This window comes from Mauremys reevesii, linkage group 3 (genome assembly GCF_016161935.1).
Source record: "Mauremys reevesii isolate NIE-2019 linkage group 3, ASM1616193v1, whole genome shotgun sequence".
Lineage (NCBI taxonomy): Eukaryota > Metazoa > Chordata > Testudines > Geoemydidae > Mauremys > Mauremys reevesii.
In genome coordinates, this window is record NC_052625.1 from 15,335,845 (window position 1) to 15,351,507 (window position 15,663).

The 15,663-nt window shown below is 45.5% G+C and overlaps 1 protein-coding gene across 10 annotated transcripts in view; it reads right to left on the reverse strand.

Moving 5' to 3' along the window:
- Positions 1-15,663, reverse strand: part of LOC120401063 (WD repeat containing planar cell polarity effector) — a 301,239-nt gene that overhangs the window by 198,341 nt on the left and 87,235 nt on the right. Inside the window, exon 1 of one of the 10 annotated variants that reach the window (XM_039530640.1) lies at positions 3,653-3,726. The exons of the other annotated variants lie outside the window; for them this stretch is intronic. The gene's annotated coding sequence lies outside the window, so the exon portion shown is untranslated. Of the gene's footprint in view, positions 1-3,652; positions 3,727-15,663 lie in introns of those variants that run through there. 10 annotated transcript variants of the gene reach the window in all.

Here is a 15,663-nt window from a genome sequence, read left to right on the forward strand (position 1 = left end):
AATGCAAGATAACTTCCCCATAATTATGTTTCCAAAAATGTGATGTAGTCAAAAAAGTTAGAAGCTGGCATTAACATATTAGAAAAATGAGTCACTGAATGCACACAGTGGTGCTGGAACAATTTTTATAGTGGGGGTGCTGGAGGCAGAAACCATGTATTGGTTGTTATGACTACTTTAAGCCAGGGGCTGTGGCATCACCCCCAGTACCCTTAGTTCCAGCCCTATGAATGCACAGATCTAATTAAAACTGTGTTCTTCAAATTATAGGCAGGGGTGGTTTCACTGCCTATTATTAAGGCTTCTCATGCTAAGACCCTGTTTCCAGTTTCTTATAACTTTGCTAAACTTTAACCATATTTGCTGAACTTTTCCATGCAAGGCGTTTGTCTCGGGTTGGATTTTTGGGGAAAATTTCAGCCAATACCATTCAGCTATTTCCAAGAACAAGACTGGTAAAAATATGTTCGTTTGCCATGTTAAAAAACTTCTTGAGAAAAATTGTTAGAAAGCTCTAGCACTTCCATACTTTTGCAGGGAGGTGGTCTTTGTGTCAAGGATGTGCCTTTTGCCTTCCCCAGGAAAATCTGCCCAACTCGACCAAGATACAAGCCTTTGAAAAGTCACAGTTCGCACGTGGTTAGTAGAGACTTACTCAACGTTAATAGCTAATTTTCCGAAGATTCTGTGCCCCCTGTGAACATTCCTGAGCCTCTCACAGCTTCTAGTGATGCCCAGATTTCACATCCACCATCTGCTCAGAGCTACCCGGGCAAAGCTGGACTTCTGTAATGGCTGCTCCCAGTTGCTTGGGCTAGGGTGGGGCCAGGCTAGGGTGACCACCCATCCCCTATTTTAAGGGACCATCATTGATTTGTCCCTTAGGGTGATCACCCGCCCCTTATTTTAAGATGTATTGAAATGTATTAAAACCAAGTACCATTTTAAACATTAAATTGAAGCTTGGGATAATTGCATTGTACACTCAAGGACAGTAGAAATGTACACTTGAGAGAAAATATGCTAAGGGAAAAAGTGTTTTCCTAAAATGTCCCTTAAAAGTTGTCCATTATTTTTCATGCGGCTTTCCCTTATTTCCAACCAACAAAGGCGGTCACCCTAGGCCAGGCCACGGAACTGAGAACAGGGAGCCTGTCTCTTCTGGATTCTCAGTAATGCCCCCCTCCCCACACCCCACTCAAGCAGCATCCAGAAGGAAACCTTCTGATTCAAATGCAGAGGAGACAAAAGTTAGACCAGGTAGGAAGGAAAGGATTAGACTGGGACTGATGAGGCTGGCACTGGAGGGAGACATTGCGGCTGGCTGGGCAAGGAGACTGGGGCTGAGACGGAGGGAGGGAGGGACAGACTGGCGGCTGGGGGGGGAAAGGGGAAGGTTGGGCTGGTGGGGCTAGGAGACTGGGACTGGGAGCTAAGGGGAGAGACTGAGGCTGGAAGCTGGTAAAAGAGAGAGGGGAGGGGGAACTGACAGCCAGTTGGCTTGGTAGGGGGCAGACACTGAGGAGGAGTTCAGGGGAGGAAGCAAGACTGGGGACTGTCTGAACAAGGAAAGTGGGACTGGGAATCAGTATGGGAGGGAACAGGGACTGGGTGGTGGGCAGACAGATCTGACAAGAAGCTGAAGTGTGTGGGGGAAACTGGGACTATCTGGGAAAATAAACCAGGAAAAGGGGTGGGATGGGCACAAGAAGCCGTGGGGAGGGCTTGCATTGGGTGAGGAGCCTGGGGCAGGGGACTAGAACTGGGAGCCAGTGGTGAGTGGCTGATCTGACAAGGAACTGGGAATCCTGGACAGACTGGGCAAGGAAATTAGGCACAAGGAGTTGGGGTATGGGTACGAATTGGAATAGGGTGGGTGAAGAGACCAGAATTGGGTGAGAGGAGAAGGAGAGACTAGGAGTAGGGTGGGGACAGGGACTCATACAGTGAGCTCAGAGTGGAAGGCTAGGACTGACTGTGCAAGAAGGCATAAGAATGGCCATGCTGAGTCAGACCAATGGTCCATCTAGCCCAGTACCCTGTCTCTGACAGATGCTTCAGAGGGAATGAACAGAACAGGGCCTAACCAAAATAAGGCTGAGGGGAGATATGATAGCTCTCTATAAATATATCAGAGGGATAAATACCAGGGATGGAGAGGAATTATTTAAGCTCAGTACCAATGTGGACACAAGAACAAATGGATATAAACTGGCCATCAGGAAATTTAGACTTGAAATTAGACAAAGGTTTCTAACCATCAGAGGAGTGAAGTTCTGGAACAGCCTTCCAAGGGGAGCAATGGAGGCAAAAGACGTACCTGGCTTCAAGACTAAGCTTGGTAAGTTTATGGAGGGATGGTATGATGGCATAGCCTAATTTTGGCAATTAATTGATCTTTGACTATAAGCGGTAAATATGCCCAATGGCCTGTGATGGGACACTAGAGAGGGTGGGATCTGAGTCATTACAGAGAATTCTTTCCTGAGTGTCTGGCTGGTGAGTCTTGCCCACATGCTCAGGGTTTAGCTGATCACTATATTTGAGGTCAGGAAGGAATTTTCCTCCAGGGCAGATTGGCAGAGGCCCTAGAGGTTTTTCACCTTCCTCTGCAGCATGGGGCACGGGTCACTTGCTGGAGGATTCTCTGCACCTTGAAGTCTTTAAACCACAAGTTGAGGACTTCAATAGCTCAGACATAGGTCAGGGGGTTGTTACAGGAATGGGTGGGTGAGATTCTGTGGCCTGCGTTGTGCAAGAGGTCAGACTAGAAGATCATAATGGTCCCTTCTGACTTTAAGGTCCCTTCTGACTCTATAAGTCTATGAACAGGGCAAAAATCTCCTCCTGTCATCCAGTCCCAGCATCTGGCACTTGGAGGTTTAGGAACACCTGGAGCAAGGGGTTGCATCCTTGACCATCTTGACTAGTAGCCATTGAGGGCCCTATCCTTCGTGAACTTATCTAATTCTTTTTTTAATCCAGTTACAGAGGCACTGCCTTTCTAATTTCCCCAGGAGTGCTTGATCCCTGCTCCACCCCAGGCCCCGCCCCACTCCACCCCTTCCCCAAAGGCCCCAACCCACCTCTTCCTGCCCCTGCTCTGCCCCGCCCCCACTCCACCCCGTTTCTTCCCGCCCCCTCTGCTGAGCTTGCCCCGCCCTTGCTCTGCCTCTTCCTGCCTCTGCTCCTCCCCTACTGGGGGGCAGAGAGGAGCTGGCTGCCGGTGGGTGCTGAGCACCCATTTTTTCACATGGGTGTGAGCACCCACGGAGTTGGTGTCTATGCTCAGTTACACTTTTGGCCTTCACAACATCCCCTAGCTAGACTTCCACAGGTTGACTCTGCGCTGTGTGAAGAAGTACATCTTCAGTACTTTTTACTACTTCTCTTAGTTTTCCCTCTTTCTGGTCTCTTGTTCTCCCCTCTCTTCCTGCTTCCCACTCTCTCTCTTACCTCTCCCACTTCAGTCCTCTTCTCTTCTTCCCCCTCTTAGATCCCCTCCGTTTCCTCTTCTCCCCCCACCCCCAACACATCCACATTTCTCCTTCTCTCCCCTGAGCTGAAGCCAGTCTGAAGATCCTCCCAGTCACACAACCCCCCAAGAAGGAACTATTGTTTCAATCAGTAGCAGGATGGAGAGATTGCTCACCTTGTGCAGTAACTGGAGTTCTTCGAGAAGTGTGTCCTTACGGCTGCTCCACTTCAAGCGTGCGTTTACCCCATGAGCCTTTGATCAGAGATTTTTGGCAGGATCTGTTTGACTTGTACATGTGTCCTATACATTCTTGTACCCCATCTCAAGGATATATATCACAGCACCAGCAAACAGGCTTCAGTTTCTTCTCCACCACAAAGTCCACAGAGGAAACTGACGCAGAGGGGAAGGAGGGTGGTTAGTTGAGCGTGAATAGGAGGATACATCTCAAAGAACCTACTGCACAAGGTGAGTAATCTCTCCTTCTTTGGAGTAGTGTCTTCTGGAGTGCTCCACTTAAGTTAAGTTCCAAGCAATATTCCTCATCAGGAGGGAGCTTTGGAGCAGAGTCCAATACTGAAGACAAGACTCCTATACCCAAGGGCAACATCTGATCTACAAGAATGCACCACTGCATAGTACTTGGAAAAGGCATGTATCACCATAAGAACAGAACATAAGAACATAAGAACGGCCACACTAGATCAGATCAATGGTTCATTTAGCCCAGTATCCTGTCTTCCGACAATGGCCAATTCCAGATGCTTCAAAGGTAATGAACAGAACAGAGAAATCATCCAGTGACCCATCCCCTGTCATTCAGTCACAGCATCTTGCAGTCAGAGGCTTAGGAACACCCAGAGCATGGGGTTGCATCCTAAGTTTCCTGTAAGCTGCGTGGCTGCGCAGCAGGATATCAAGGGCCGCGCAAGTGGGGAGAGGCACCCCTCCCTCAGCCCAGCCCTGCCAGAGCTGCCAAGGAGAAGAGCCCCTCCACCAGCTCAGCCCAGCCCCACCACAGCGGCCAAGGAGAGGAACCCTTCCCCTGTCCAGCCCAGTACAGGCCCGCTGGAGCTGCCGGGAAGAGGAGCCCCTGCCCCAGCCTGCCTCTCACCCGGCCCCGAGCTGCCACAGTGAGAAGGCTGGGGGGAGTCGTCTCTCCCCGCCGCAGCCCTGGGGCAGCCTGCACCCCAAACCCTTCATCCCTGGTCCCACCCCAGAGCCTGCACCCCTACAAACCCCAACCCCCTGCCCCAGCCCTGAGCCCCCTCCTGCATCCCAAACCCCTCAGCCCCACCCCCACCACACATCACCTCCATACTGGTGCACATAACAAAAATCATTCTGCACATGGACATAAAAAAATCAGAGGGAACACTGGTTGCATCCCTGACCATCTTGGCTAATTGCCATTGATGGACCTATCCTCCATGAACTTATCTAATTACTTTTTGAACCGAGTTATACTTTGGACCTTCACAACAGCCCCGGCAACAAACTCCACAGATTGCCTGTGCATTGTGTGAAGAAGTACTTCCTTTTGTGTGTTTTAAACCTGCTGCCTACTAATTTCATTGGGTGACCCCTGATTCTTTTGTTACGTGGTGGAGTAAATAACACTTCCTGATTCACTTTCTCCACACCAGTCAAGATTTTATAGACCCTTATCAGATCCCCCTCAATCATCTCTTTTCCAAGCTGAACAGTCCCAGTCTTTTTAATCTCTCCTCATATGGAAGCTGTTCCCTCTCCTTAATAATTATTGTTGCCCTTCTCTGTACCTTTTCCATTTCTAATATACTGTTTTCAGATGGGGTGACCAGAACTGCATGCAGTTTTCAAGGTGTGGGCATGCCACGGATTTATATAGTGGCATTATGATATTTACCGTCTCATTATCTACCCCTTTCCTAATGGTTCCTAACATTCTGCTCGCTTTTTTGACTGCTGATGCATAATGAGCAGATGTTTTCAGAGAACTATCCACAATGACTCTAAGATCTCTTTCTTGAGTGGTAACAGCTAATTTAGACCTCATCATTTTGTATGTATAATTGGGATTATGTTTTCCAATATGCATTACTTTGCACTGATCAGGATTGAAATTCATCTGCATTTTGTTGCCCAATCATTCCGTTTTGTGAGATCCCTTTGCAACTCTTTGCAGTCTGCTTTGGACTTAACTATCTTGAGTAATTTTGTATCGTTTGCAAACTTTGCCACCTCTCTGGTAGAAGTGGTACCAAAGAGAACTACTTAGGAGGTACCAAATTAGTATGACACACCTGTTTCCTCGCCAGTACCAAATATAGTGAGGGAGCTGCAGGTACCATCTTTTTAGAGGTAGAATGTTCAGACTCCTTCCCGGTATGGTCCTGCCTCTGCAGTACTGAGGATGTCTTTGATACTGAGGCAGGTTTGATACCGTGATCCCATCAAAGTCCAAGTTGCAGCCTTGCATTTCAACAATGGGAATATGCTTAAGTAGCGCCACTCAGCTAGATAGAGACTTTGTGGAATGGGCTAATACCCTAAAAGAAGGTTGTGTAATCAGCAGATTCATAACATGAAATAATAGACCCAGAAAGCCACTCGGAGACTCTCTGGGTGGAGACTGTGGACTCCTTGGACCTGTCAGCAACAGAGATAGCCTGGGAGACTTTCTAAATGATTTGGTTGTGTCCAGATAGACGGCTAACACCCTCCTGACATCCAAGATTTGGAAGGAAGCATCCTCCCTGGTCTGATGTGGTTTTGGGAAATAACTGAAGATGGATGACTTGTTTGATATTAAATTCAGATGACACCTTAGACAGAAACTTAGGATACAGATGTAATGAAACTTTGTCCTTGAAAAACAGTGTCACAGTCAGGGCCACTATTAAATCTCCTATTTTCCTGACCCTTTGGGCAGAGGTGACCACCAAGAAGGCCATTTTCATGGAGAGGTGAAGAAGAATTTCATAAGACACTTACGTACTAAATTTAAGTCCCATACAGGGTGGGTTTTCTAATCTGAAGAAAAAGTTTTTTCAACTCCTTAATGAATCTCACTGTCATGGAATGAGCAGACACTGGAGAATCCCTCACTGAGGAATGAAAAGCTGTTATAGCTGCCAAGTGAATTCAGAGAATTTATAGATAGTCCTGACCTTTTTCATTCCAAGAGACAGTCAAGAACAGCAGAGCGGGAAGAACGAACAGACAAAAGACGTCGCTGGTCACAGCAGTGGTGGGATCTCTTCCATTTCCGAAGGTAAGTATCTCATGTAGATCCTTTCCTGCTGGTTAATAATGCCTGTTGTACTTCTGCAGAACATGATGTCTCTATTCTGGTGAGCCATCGAGTAACCAAGCCTTGAGATGAAGAATTCCCAGGCTGCGATGGAGAGTCTGACCAGAGTCTTGAGAGAGAAGATGGGGAACGGATGGAAAACTTATCGCTGGGGGAATGGCAAGGTGCCTGGGCCACATTGGAACTATTAATATGATCTTGCTTTGTTTTGTTTGATCTTATTTACCACTCTCAATATCAAAGGTATTGAAGGAAATGCATAAAGAAGGCTCCTTGTCCATGGAATGAGGAAAGGATTCCCCAGATGGGGTCCAACCCCCATCCGAGCAAAACTGTTTGCACTTCCTGTTGGGAGTGATGGCAGCAAGAAGGTCACATCTGGAAATCCCCAGGTCCGAAAAATGTGATGGAGAGTCTGAGAGTCCAACTCCTATTTATAATCTTGGAATAAGTGTCTGCTGAGATCTACGCCATGATGTTTTGTATGCCTGGAGGATAAGCAGGTGAAATGAGGATATCATAGAATCATAGAATCATAGAACTCAAGATCAGAAGGGACCATTATGTCATCATCTCTGACCTCCCTGGGCATGCATGCAGGCCACATACACTCCACACCCACTCCTTAGCGCTGCCCCCCCTCCCATGGAGGGAGAAGGCGAAAAATCCTCAGGGCCATTGCTTCAAATTCATGAGGAAAATCCCTTCCCCCCCCCCATAACCAGCCGAGCAGCTGGGCCCGAGCTCTCAGCAAGACTCAGCTATACACCAATTCCATGGCTTAATTGCTTCAGCACAAAGAGAAGGAGATCCCAATGGATCTTAAGGTGGTCCTGGAGTCATGCAGCGTGCACAGAGAGTCATAGGTGGATTCAGCAAAGAGTTTTAATCTGTTAAAGAGGAGGTCTTCAACTGTATTTTGGACCTCTTCAGGGAACCCAGAGAGCTGGAGCCAGGATGCCTGATGCATCATGACAGCTGTGGAAACAGAATGAGTCGCAGTGTCAGCTGCAACTCAAGGGGCCTGCAACAAAGTTCTAGCTAATAACTTACCCTCTATAATGGACTGGAATTGCTCATGATGTTCTGTTGGAAGGTGGTCAATAAAGGTGTAAACTTAAAATAACTGGTGTGATTATATTTAGTGATAAGAACCTGGTAATTTGTGATCCTAAACTGAATGGTCACGGATGAGTAGGTGTTATGGCCAAAGAGGTCAAGGCATTTTTTATTCTTATCACATGGTGTGGATTTAGTGTGCTGCTTTCTGCCACATTCAATCACTGCTTCCACAACCAAGGAGCTAGCTGAAGAATGTGAAAATAAAAATTCAGAGTTCTTGGCTGGGACATAATACTTTTTTATCAGCACACGTGCAGATTAATGGTATCATTGCCAGGATCTGCCAGATGGTCCTGGCAGGATCCAGCAGGGCCTCAATAACTGGCAAGGCCATTTGAGCACAGGGTGTCCATTGTTGGATATCTAGGAGCTCATACTGGGACTCTCTGACCTCCTCTAAGGTGTGGAAGCCAGTAAATAATTAACAAGGATTTAAAGAGATCTTAATGAATGTTAGTTAGCAAGAGTCAGGCCATACTGTAACCTTAATGACGTAAGACTTGTAGGAGCAAAGATAGTGCGAGGCGACAGGACAGGAACTGTGTACAAAGTTATTACGACCTTGCAATCACTAACCAAAATGCAGGCTTGCTTTTCTTAGGATTGAGACAAATAAGATAAGCCTTTTTGCTATGTATAAACAAAATGTAGTTGTTGCTTTTTACTGTCTGTATTATTGTTAGAAATTGTCTGTAAAAGGTATAAAGGCTTGCTGTGATTGTTTACCAGTTGAGAGACCTGTCCAGGACCCTGTGTCCTATGGCACTCTCTCCCTCCATTGTAATTACTGGAGAAATAATAAAGTATTTAATTTTGCTGCACCCAAACAAAAAGCGAGAACTAAGTTTTTCTTCGACAATTTGGGGGCTCGTCCGGGATGGCAACGCCCACGGATCCACAGACGGCTACTACGGATCATTCCCCTTCGAACCCCATGGTGCCACATGAGAGGTATGAGACCTTTTGAAATCTCTATTGGGGTATCGGAGGAGGACTTTCCGTGAGGACGTCTGTCTCTGTTGGGCTCACGCCATCTGAACTTATTGACTGTGCAGCAGGATCAGATGCAAAGTGGTATTGGGGAGAGGCCCCAATAAGGTTAGTTTATAGCAGTACTGGGAACTGCTGAGTTGGCCAAGGAAATGCATAAGGTAATGCATAAGGTAATGCATAGGTAAATGCATTAGAATGCACCGGTGCTGAGGGGTTTTTACCGCCTCAAGAGGGGTTGTCATACCGCCTCATGGTATTGGTCCGGACCAGGTAAAGATGCATCATGGTTTAAAAAAAATAAAATAAAAATAAAAAAGAGATAAAAAGGTTAAAAAAAAAGGGTTAAAAGAAAAAGAAAAAGAGGCCTTGGTGTGTGTGTGTGTACACCAGTGTGAGTGGCTGTTACCAGGCTAGCCCGGTAACTAGTGGATCTTTAGGAAATCCGACCCACGGTGGGCTGACTCAGCCTGGCATAGTCCGGCGAGGAAGCTGCCTGGGTCTAGGGGTGTGTGAACCCATCTTCCCTCCCCTTTCCCTTCCGTGTGGGCTACTGACAGTCTGATCATCTCCTTGGTTTTTGAGCCGCTAGCGCGGACAGGACACCCTCTCTGTGTGTGTAAGTGGAAAATGGGTAAGGGACAGTCTAAATATTCCACCTTACCCCCTAAGGGTGCCCCAGCATATTACATGTACGTACATTATGGTCCTAAAACCTGCAGGTATTTAAATGATTGGAATCTGTACTCGCGTGAAAATTCATTTAAACAATGCCCATTAGAAGGTACCTTCAATCTAGATAAGATCATATATCTCAGTGGAGCTTTAATCACAGAGAAAAACCTCTGACACAGTGTTAGTATACTAAAGTGTAATACATTTTCTTAAGTAAGAGAAAGAAACTACATTGGCCAAATCTTTTAATTGAGAATTGTTGTTAAAATTTGCATACTGACAGTCTTTGGAAGCATGAAAAGTTAACCCACTCCCCATATTGTACGAGGGATCCTTCTGGCTACCTCAGACTTTTAGCCAGAGGGCTGGGGATGGTGGATAGCTATTGGACTAGAAGTTATATTAAGTGAACTTCTCAAAGTGGGTGTGCTTGTCCTGGCTTGTTCTTCCAAAGTTCTGTAATAAGGTTATTTTAGTGAAAGGGTATATGTGGCATACATTGAATGATAATACTTCTGTACTGTATAACAGTACTGTTTATGTGTTCATGGTATGAAAAAGGTGTATAATTGAAGAGTAAAAGTTTCCTTTGTAGGTTAAAAAAAAAAAAAAGCCAAGAAGAGAATGGCTAACATGCGCTGGCCCCAGTCAAGGACACCGCTTGGCTGCCTACCAAGGGAAGGGGGGGGGAATGGTTGCTGCAGTTACACGAGATTGGTGTGCAGCGGCCAGCCCACTCTCCTCCTTGGGGACCTTTTGTAAATATTCAGATTGATTTTATTTAAATGTCTAAATGTTGTGGTTATGAATATGTATTAGTTTTAGTTGATGTATTTACCACTTGGGTTGAAGCTTTTCCCTGCAGGACAGTAGATGTCTTTGCTTACAGATTTTGTACCACGTTTTGGCATCCCTGTGACTATCAACAGTGGTCGTGGAACTCACTTTACTGGATAGATTGTAAAGGAGTTATGTGCAACTCACTGCCCTCACCACCCACAGTCTGCTGGGACAGTGGAACGCCGGAACGGGACTTACAAAAAATAAACTGGCCAAGATTTGTGCTGAGACACACTTAAAGTGGCCAGATGCCCTTCCTTTGGCACTGATGTGTATGAGAGCCATTCCCAATCGAACGACTGGACTCAGCCCTCATGAAATTTGACAGGACACCCAATGCTGACTACCAACTGCACCCCCACTAACCCCAGCCCAGATGGACATTCGTTTGCTGGATAACATAATGCTTAAATATTGTCAGGCACTAATGAAATGTGTTAAGTCTTTTTATACACAGGTGATGGAAGCACTACCAAAGGATCCTGTGCAACCTTGCCACTCGTTGGAACCAGGAGCCTGGGTCTACATAAAGATCCATCAGCGAAAGACTGCCTTGGCTCCATGCTGGAAAGGCCCTTTCCAAGTCCTGCTGACTACCGACACCGCTGTGAAGTGCCACAGACTGACTGCTTGGACCCAGGATTCTCACTGCAAAAAGACCCCTCCACATCAGAAGAATTTTCCTATTGATGATTAGCCTATTCTTTCTTCTAGTTCTACTGTGCTTCTGGACAGCAGGGAAAAAGATCCTTTGTCCACTGACAGACCAACTGTGCCTTTAGACTTTTCTAGAAAAAAGCAAAGCCATTACAGGGTGATATGTGCTGGCAACCTCTCCCCTGTAGGATGCTAAACCTTGATTGTTTTGGGAAAGAAGAAGAAGCACTCACTCCACTGACATTGCCAAAGTCCAGGAATTCCTGACTGAAAAGGACACTGAGAACTGACCCTGGTGAAGAAACAAAGAATTACATACTGGCAGGAAGAAATTTGTGGGACCCATGCTTGGGACTGTGGTATTAATTGGATTTTGGGGTTTATTCTACAGGCTGCGCCCTGTGTTCTGGATAAATCCTTCAGTATGTATTGCCCTCCCTAATTGGATTTTAACTGACATTGCCCTTATCCAGTTTTCTACATACCCAGATTGCTCACAAGGGGCTACCATTAGATTAGCACAACAAAAAGGCCTGGGTTATTTCCTCTGGACAAAAAGGGAATTGACCAGATCCCTGTGGGCTGGAGCCAATAGTGTAGTAGCCATTTGGACTATTCTTAAAGGCCAAGAACATGATAAGAAATTGGGGCAACTAGAAAAGGCCACTAGTCTTATTTTTGAAGCTCAGCTATCTTAAGTACAGGCTGGAGTTGGTGAGTTACATGTCATTTCCACCCTTAGTTCTATGACCCAGAAGTTACTGACAGAGATAGTATTGAATATCACTGAGGCTGGGAAGGCATTGCAGTGGGATCTGGACCAGACTTGGCCCACTGCCCTTCCAGACACGTCAGGAGTACCATCTGATCTGTGGTCATGAAGACATACTTGGACACTTTCTGGAGGAAGTGTGGACATTCACAGTGCTCCTTCCAAGCATATGGACCGGTTAGGGTGGGTGTGGGCTCCCACATACCGAATCCTGCTGGGTCCATGGGGAGGATGCCTGTGGGACTGTAATTGTTTACTGAGACATCTGGGGAAATTAGACCACCTCGTATCTCCAACTGATTTCTAGACAGTACCCCTAGAATGACACCTGACATTTTGGATAAGAATAGAGAGTCAATGGACATTTTGGCCGTTAGTACCACCACAGCTCAGTGTATCTATAAACTGAAGCTAGGGGAAGTTGTCACTGTTTATGACAATATTTGTTGAGAGGGTGGGGGTCAAGGAACTACCCTGACGGGACACCCATTTTTTTCATGCTAATGATAGCTGTGTGTGCGTTAATGCCACCACTTTACAAGATATACATATTGATCTTACCACTGCTGCAGGCAATTATATCATTTACTGGCCTTCAGATAGAATGCAGATAGAATGTTGCAAGTAGCTCTTAGATTTTAGGTATATTTTGATTGGACTAGAATAGTGCCTGATCGGTTTCAAAATTTGCTTTCATTGTTACCAAAGGTTCAAAGAATCTCTGAATTACAAGGGCAAATTCCCATGCTTTAGAATATATATCAAGCTGGAAGGAATGCCTTTCATACAGCTTATAGAGTGTTTACTTTATGTACTAGGTATGATGTTTTGTGCTTTGAGTTCGCAATTGTACAACAGCCCCATTATATTATTCCTATGGGATTGTTATTGTTTGTAGTGTTGTTAGTTAATTTAGGATTATATTATTGTTGTTGTTGTTGTAAATAACGTAAGAATAGCAATACCTTTCATGTTCATGCTAATCATGCATTGTCATTACGTCCCATGACGGTTGACATGTTTGCTGTAGAATCTGAAGTCCATGGTTTCATGCGAATTGAGATTTGAAATTGTTTGTTGTACTAGAAGTACAAAAGGGACTTTGTTGTCCCTTCGACAAAGGGAATCTGTAAAGAATCTGCAATACATTTAATTAATTCTTGAAACTGTGTAAAATCATCTGCCAGAAAAGACTGAGGAGGCATAAGCACCTCATCTGGAGAAGATGAGGAGATATTCGTTTATGGAATAGTCTTCTTATGCACTCTGGCCTCCTGCTCTTCCAAAGATTCCTGTGGTTGAGGTAGTAGAGGAGGAATAGATGGAATAAGAGACTGTTTTCCTCGGTGGTCCCCACAAGAAAGACTAGGGGCTTGTGAAAACTGCTGTTGACAGGCAGCCCAAAAATCCCAATATGGCCACTGAGGGTTCCATAGCACATGAGAGGTGGCATCCCATAAGGCTCGAACCAATGAGAATGGGCACAAATTTGTCTCATTTGCAGCTCCTCTCTTTCCATGAAAGGGTCAGGGAGGATGTCCCTTTGTTGGTAAGTAGGGGAACCTTACACTGAGATTCGGGCATCTAAAAGGAGGATCCGTGCCAAACTCAGAGGGTGCTAGAGAATCAAGCGGTACTGGGGAAAGGGCCAATCTTCCGACAGACACTTGGTATCCATTAAAAGAGGTGACTCCAGCTCATTTGAGACAGTTAAGTGCTTTGAGTATCCACATTCCTGTAGTACCAGGTGAATGTAAGTTGACTTGACGGAGCAAGGTTCTACGGCCTGTACCAAGGTCAGAGACTGTTCTGGTGGGTTCCGTCTTATGAAATTCAGTGGTACCAGCTCCTCCATTCCCCGGGGCATTTTGCAATTGACAGGTGGGAGACCAGCAGGAAATAAGGAACAGCAACTGCTGCTATGCCGCTATAGAAGGCATTGATGCTCTCAAAGCACAGCAAACACTTCAAAGATACCGTTAAGCAGAATCTCACCTCATGCAGCATAAATACTGAACTTCAAAGACAGCCACAAACAGATCTGAATGCAGAGCAATTATCAATAAAAGATGGAAACACTTGCCAAGTGTCATGCCAAGTCTTCAGTGGGAGCCTGCACATTCTTGTGAGATATCTGTTTGCAATCTTATTCCTCAGGGATCAGACTGTACAGACACATGAGGACACACGTGATGCCATGACATCACTGGACACAGTGGACAGCCATACTATACCACATGAACGACAGCAGCAGCAGTGGGGCAGGAAGAACCTGCCAGAGAGAATGTCACTCAGCCCCTCGTAGTGGCCCAACCTAGGCTGCAGCCTATGACTGTTGCAAGTGTCCATATCACAAACACCACCATCAAAACAGTAGGCTTATTGGCAATCTCAGTAAAAAGGGTCAGGATTGAATAGCCCGGGGCACTAACCAACTTCTCCACTCTTACTGATGGTCTCTCGAAACCAGTGCTTAAGCACATGGATGGGAAACTTGCATTACAACTACACATATTGCACATCTTCTTAATACAGAATCTCAACCACTTCTAGGACACTCAATCGTTTCCCAAGCACTAACTTCACATTTCATTTTAAATCACTCCTACAGAAAGTGAATTTGCCCTTCATATCAAAACATAATTATGTAATACAGATTTTTTTCCACGCTTCTCAAGGCTGAGAACCATTTTTTAAACCCCTGAAAAAAGTCTCCAAGGTGTTTGGAAATACACAGGAAAACTTCTGTATATCTAAGCAGTTGTGTTGCAGTGTTTTGTGCCAGATGGAGTTTTTCCAGAGTCTATGACCGTGACGATGTCTGTACAATTTATAAATTTTTGTTGATATTGTGAAGTCATATTATGAAAAACTGCTGTATTATGAATGCCTGTATGAATGTGGACCCACCACTGCTGACAGGTCCTGTAGTAGGGCCACCCCAAACAGGGGGAGTGGGAAATATTTAAGGTTAAATGATGGTACTCAGACCTCACAAAGATTATGCTAAAAAGTAGCTCAAGCCTGGGAAATCTTGTTTTAGGGGGGAAAATCCAACAACAACAACAACTTGAAGGGAGGGGAGGGTGGGAGGAGCAGTGGAAACGTACAGTATAACAAAAGAGACCAGGTGACCAGGAGGGGTTCAATTAAAGAAACACACAGGAACTGGAGGAACCAGACATGAAGAGGAAGTGTGGACAACAGAGAATAAGCTCCCAGGAACTGGGTTAGGGGTTCCAGGAGGGAGAAGTTCCCCGTGCAGGTAACAGCCTCATGGGGCAGAAAGCCTTGTCGATTTTCCTGAGCCCAGATAGCCCAAGGACTCTGGAAACCCAAGGGACTCAGATCCTAGCCCAAAGAATGACCTGGAGTAGTGAGGAAACTGAGACAGGGATATATGTACTATCTGTAGTCTCCTGTGCTTTACATGATTAAGTATAAAGGAGCACATAAAGGTGTTAGACTGGGCAGAGAGAGAGAGAGAGAGAGAGAGAGAGAGAGTATATGTGTGTGTCGGGTGGGGAGGACTGCTTTACAGCTACTGTGTGCCGCTCAGAAAGTAAACTGTAACCAGAAGTTTCACACATTTTGGTAGGGTTCTGGGAAAGGAGTGTGTTTCAGTCACTGTGTGTTAGCCGATGTCATATATATTTCCAAAATGCTTTATATTTAGTCTAAGTTGTATAACTATGAACTGGATTTTCAGAATGCTTTGTACTCATGGTAAACTTTATTATGGAAATGTACTAAGAGTTAAACCGTTCCAGGCTTTGTTCTGTGGATGTGCAGAATCTCTCAGAAATAAGATGTGCATTCTGTGAAGGAATGTTA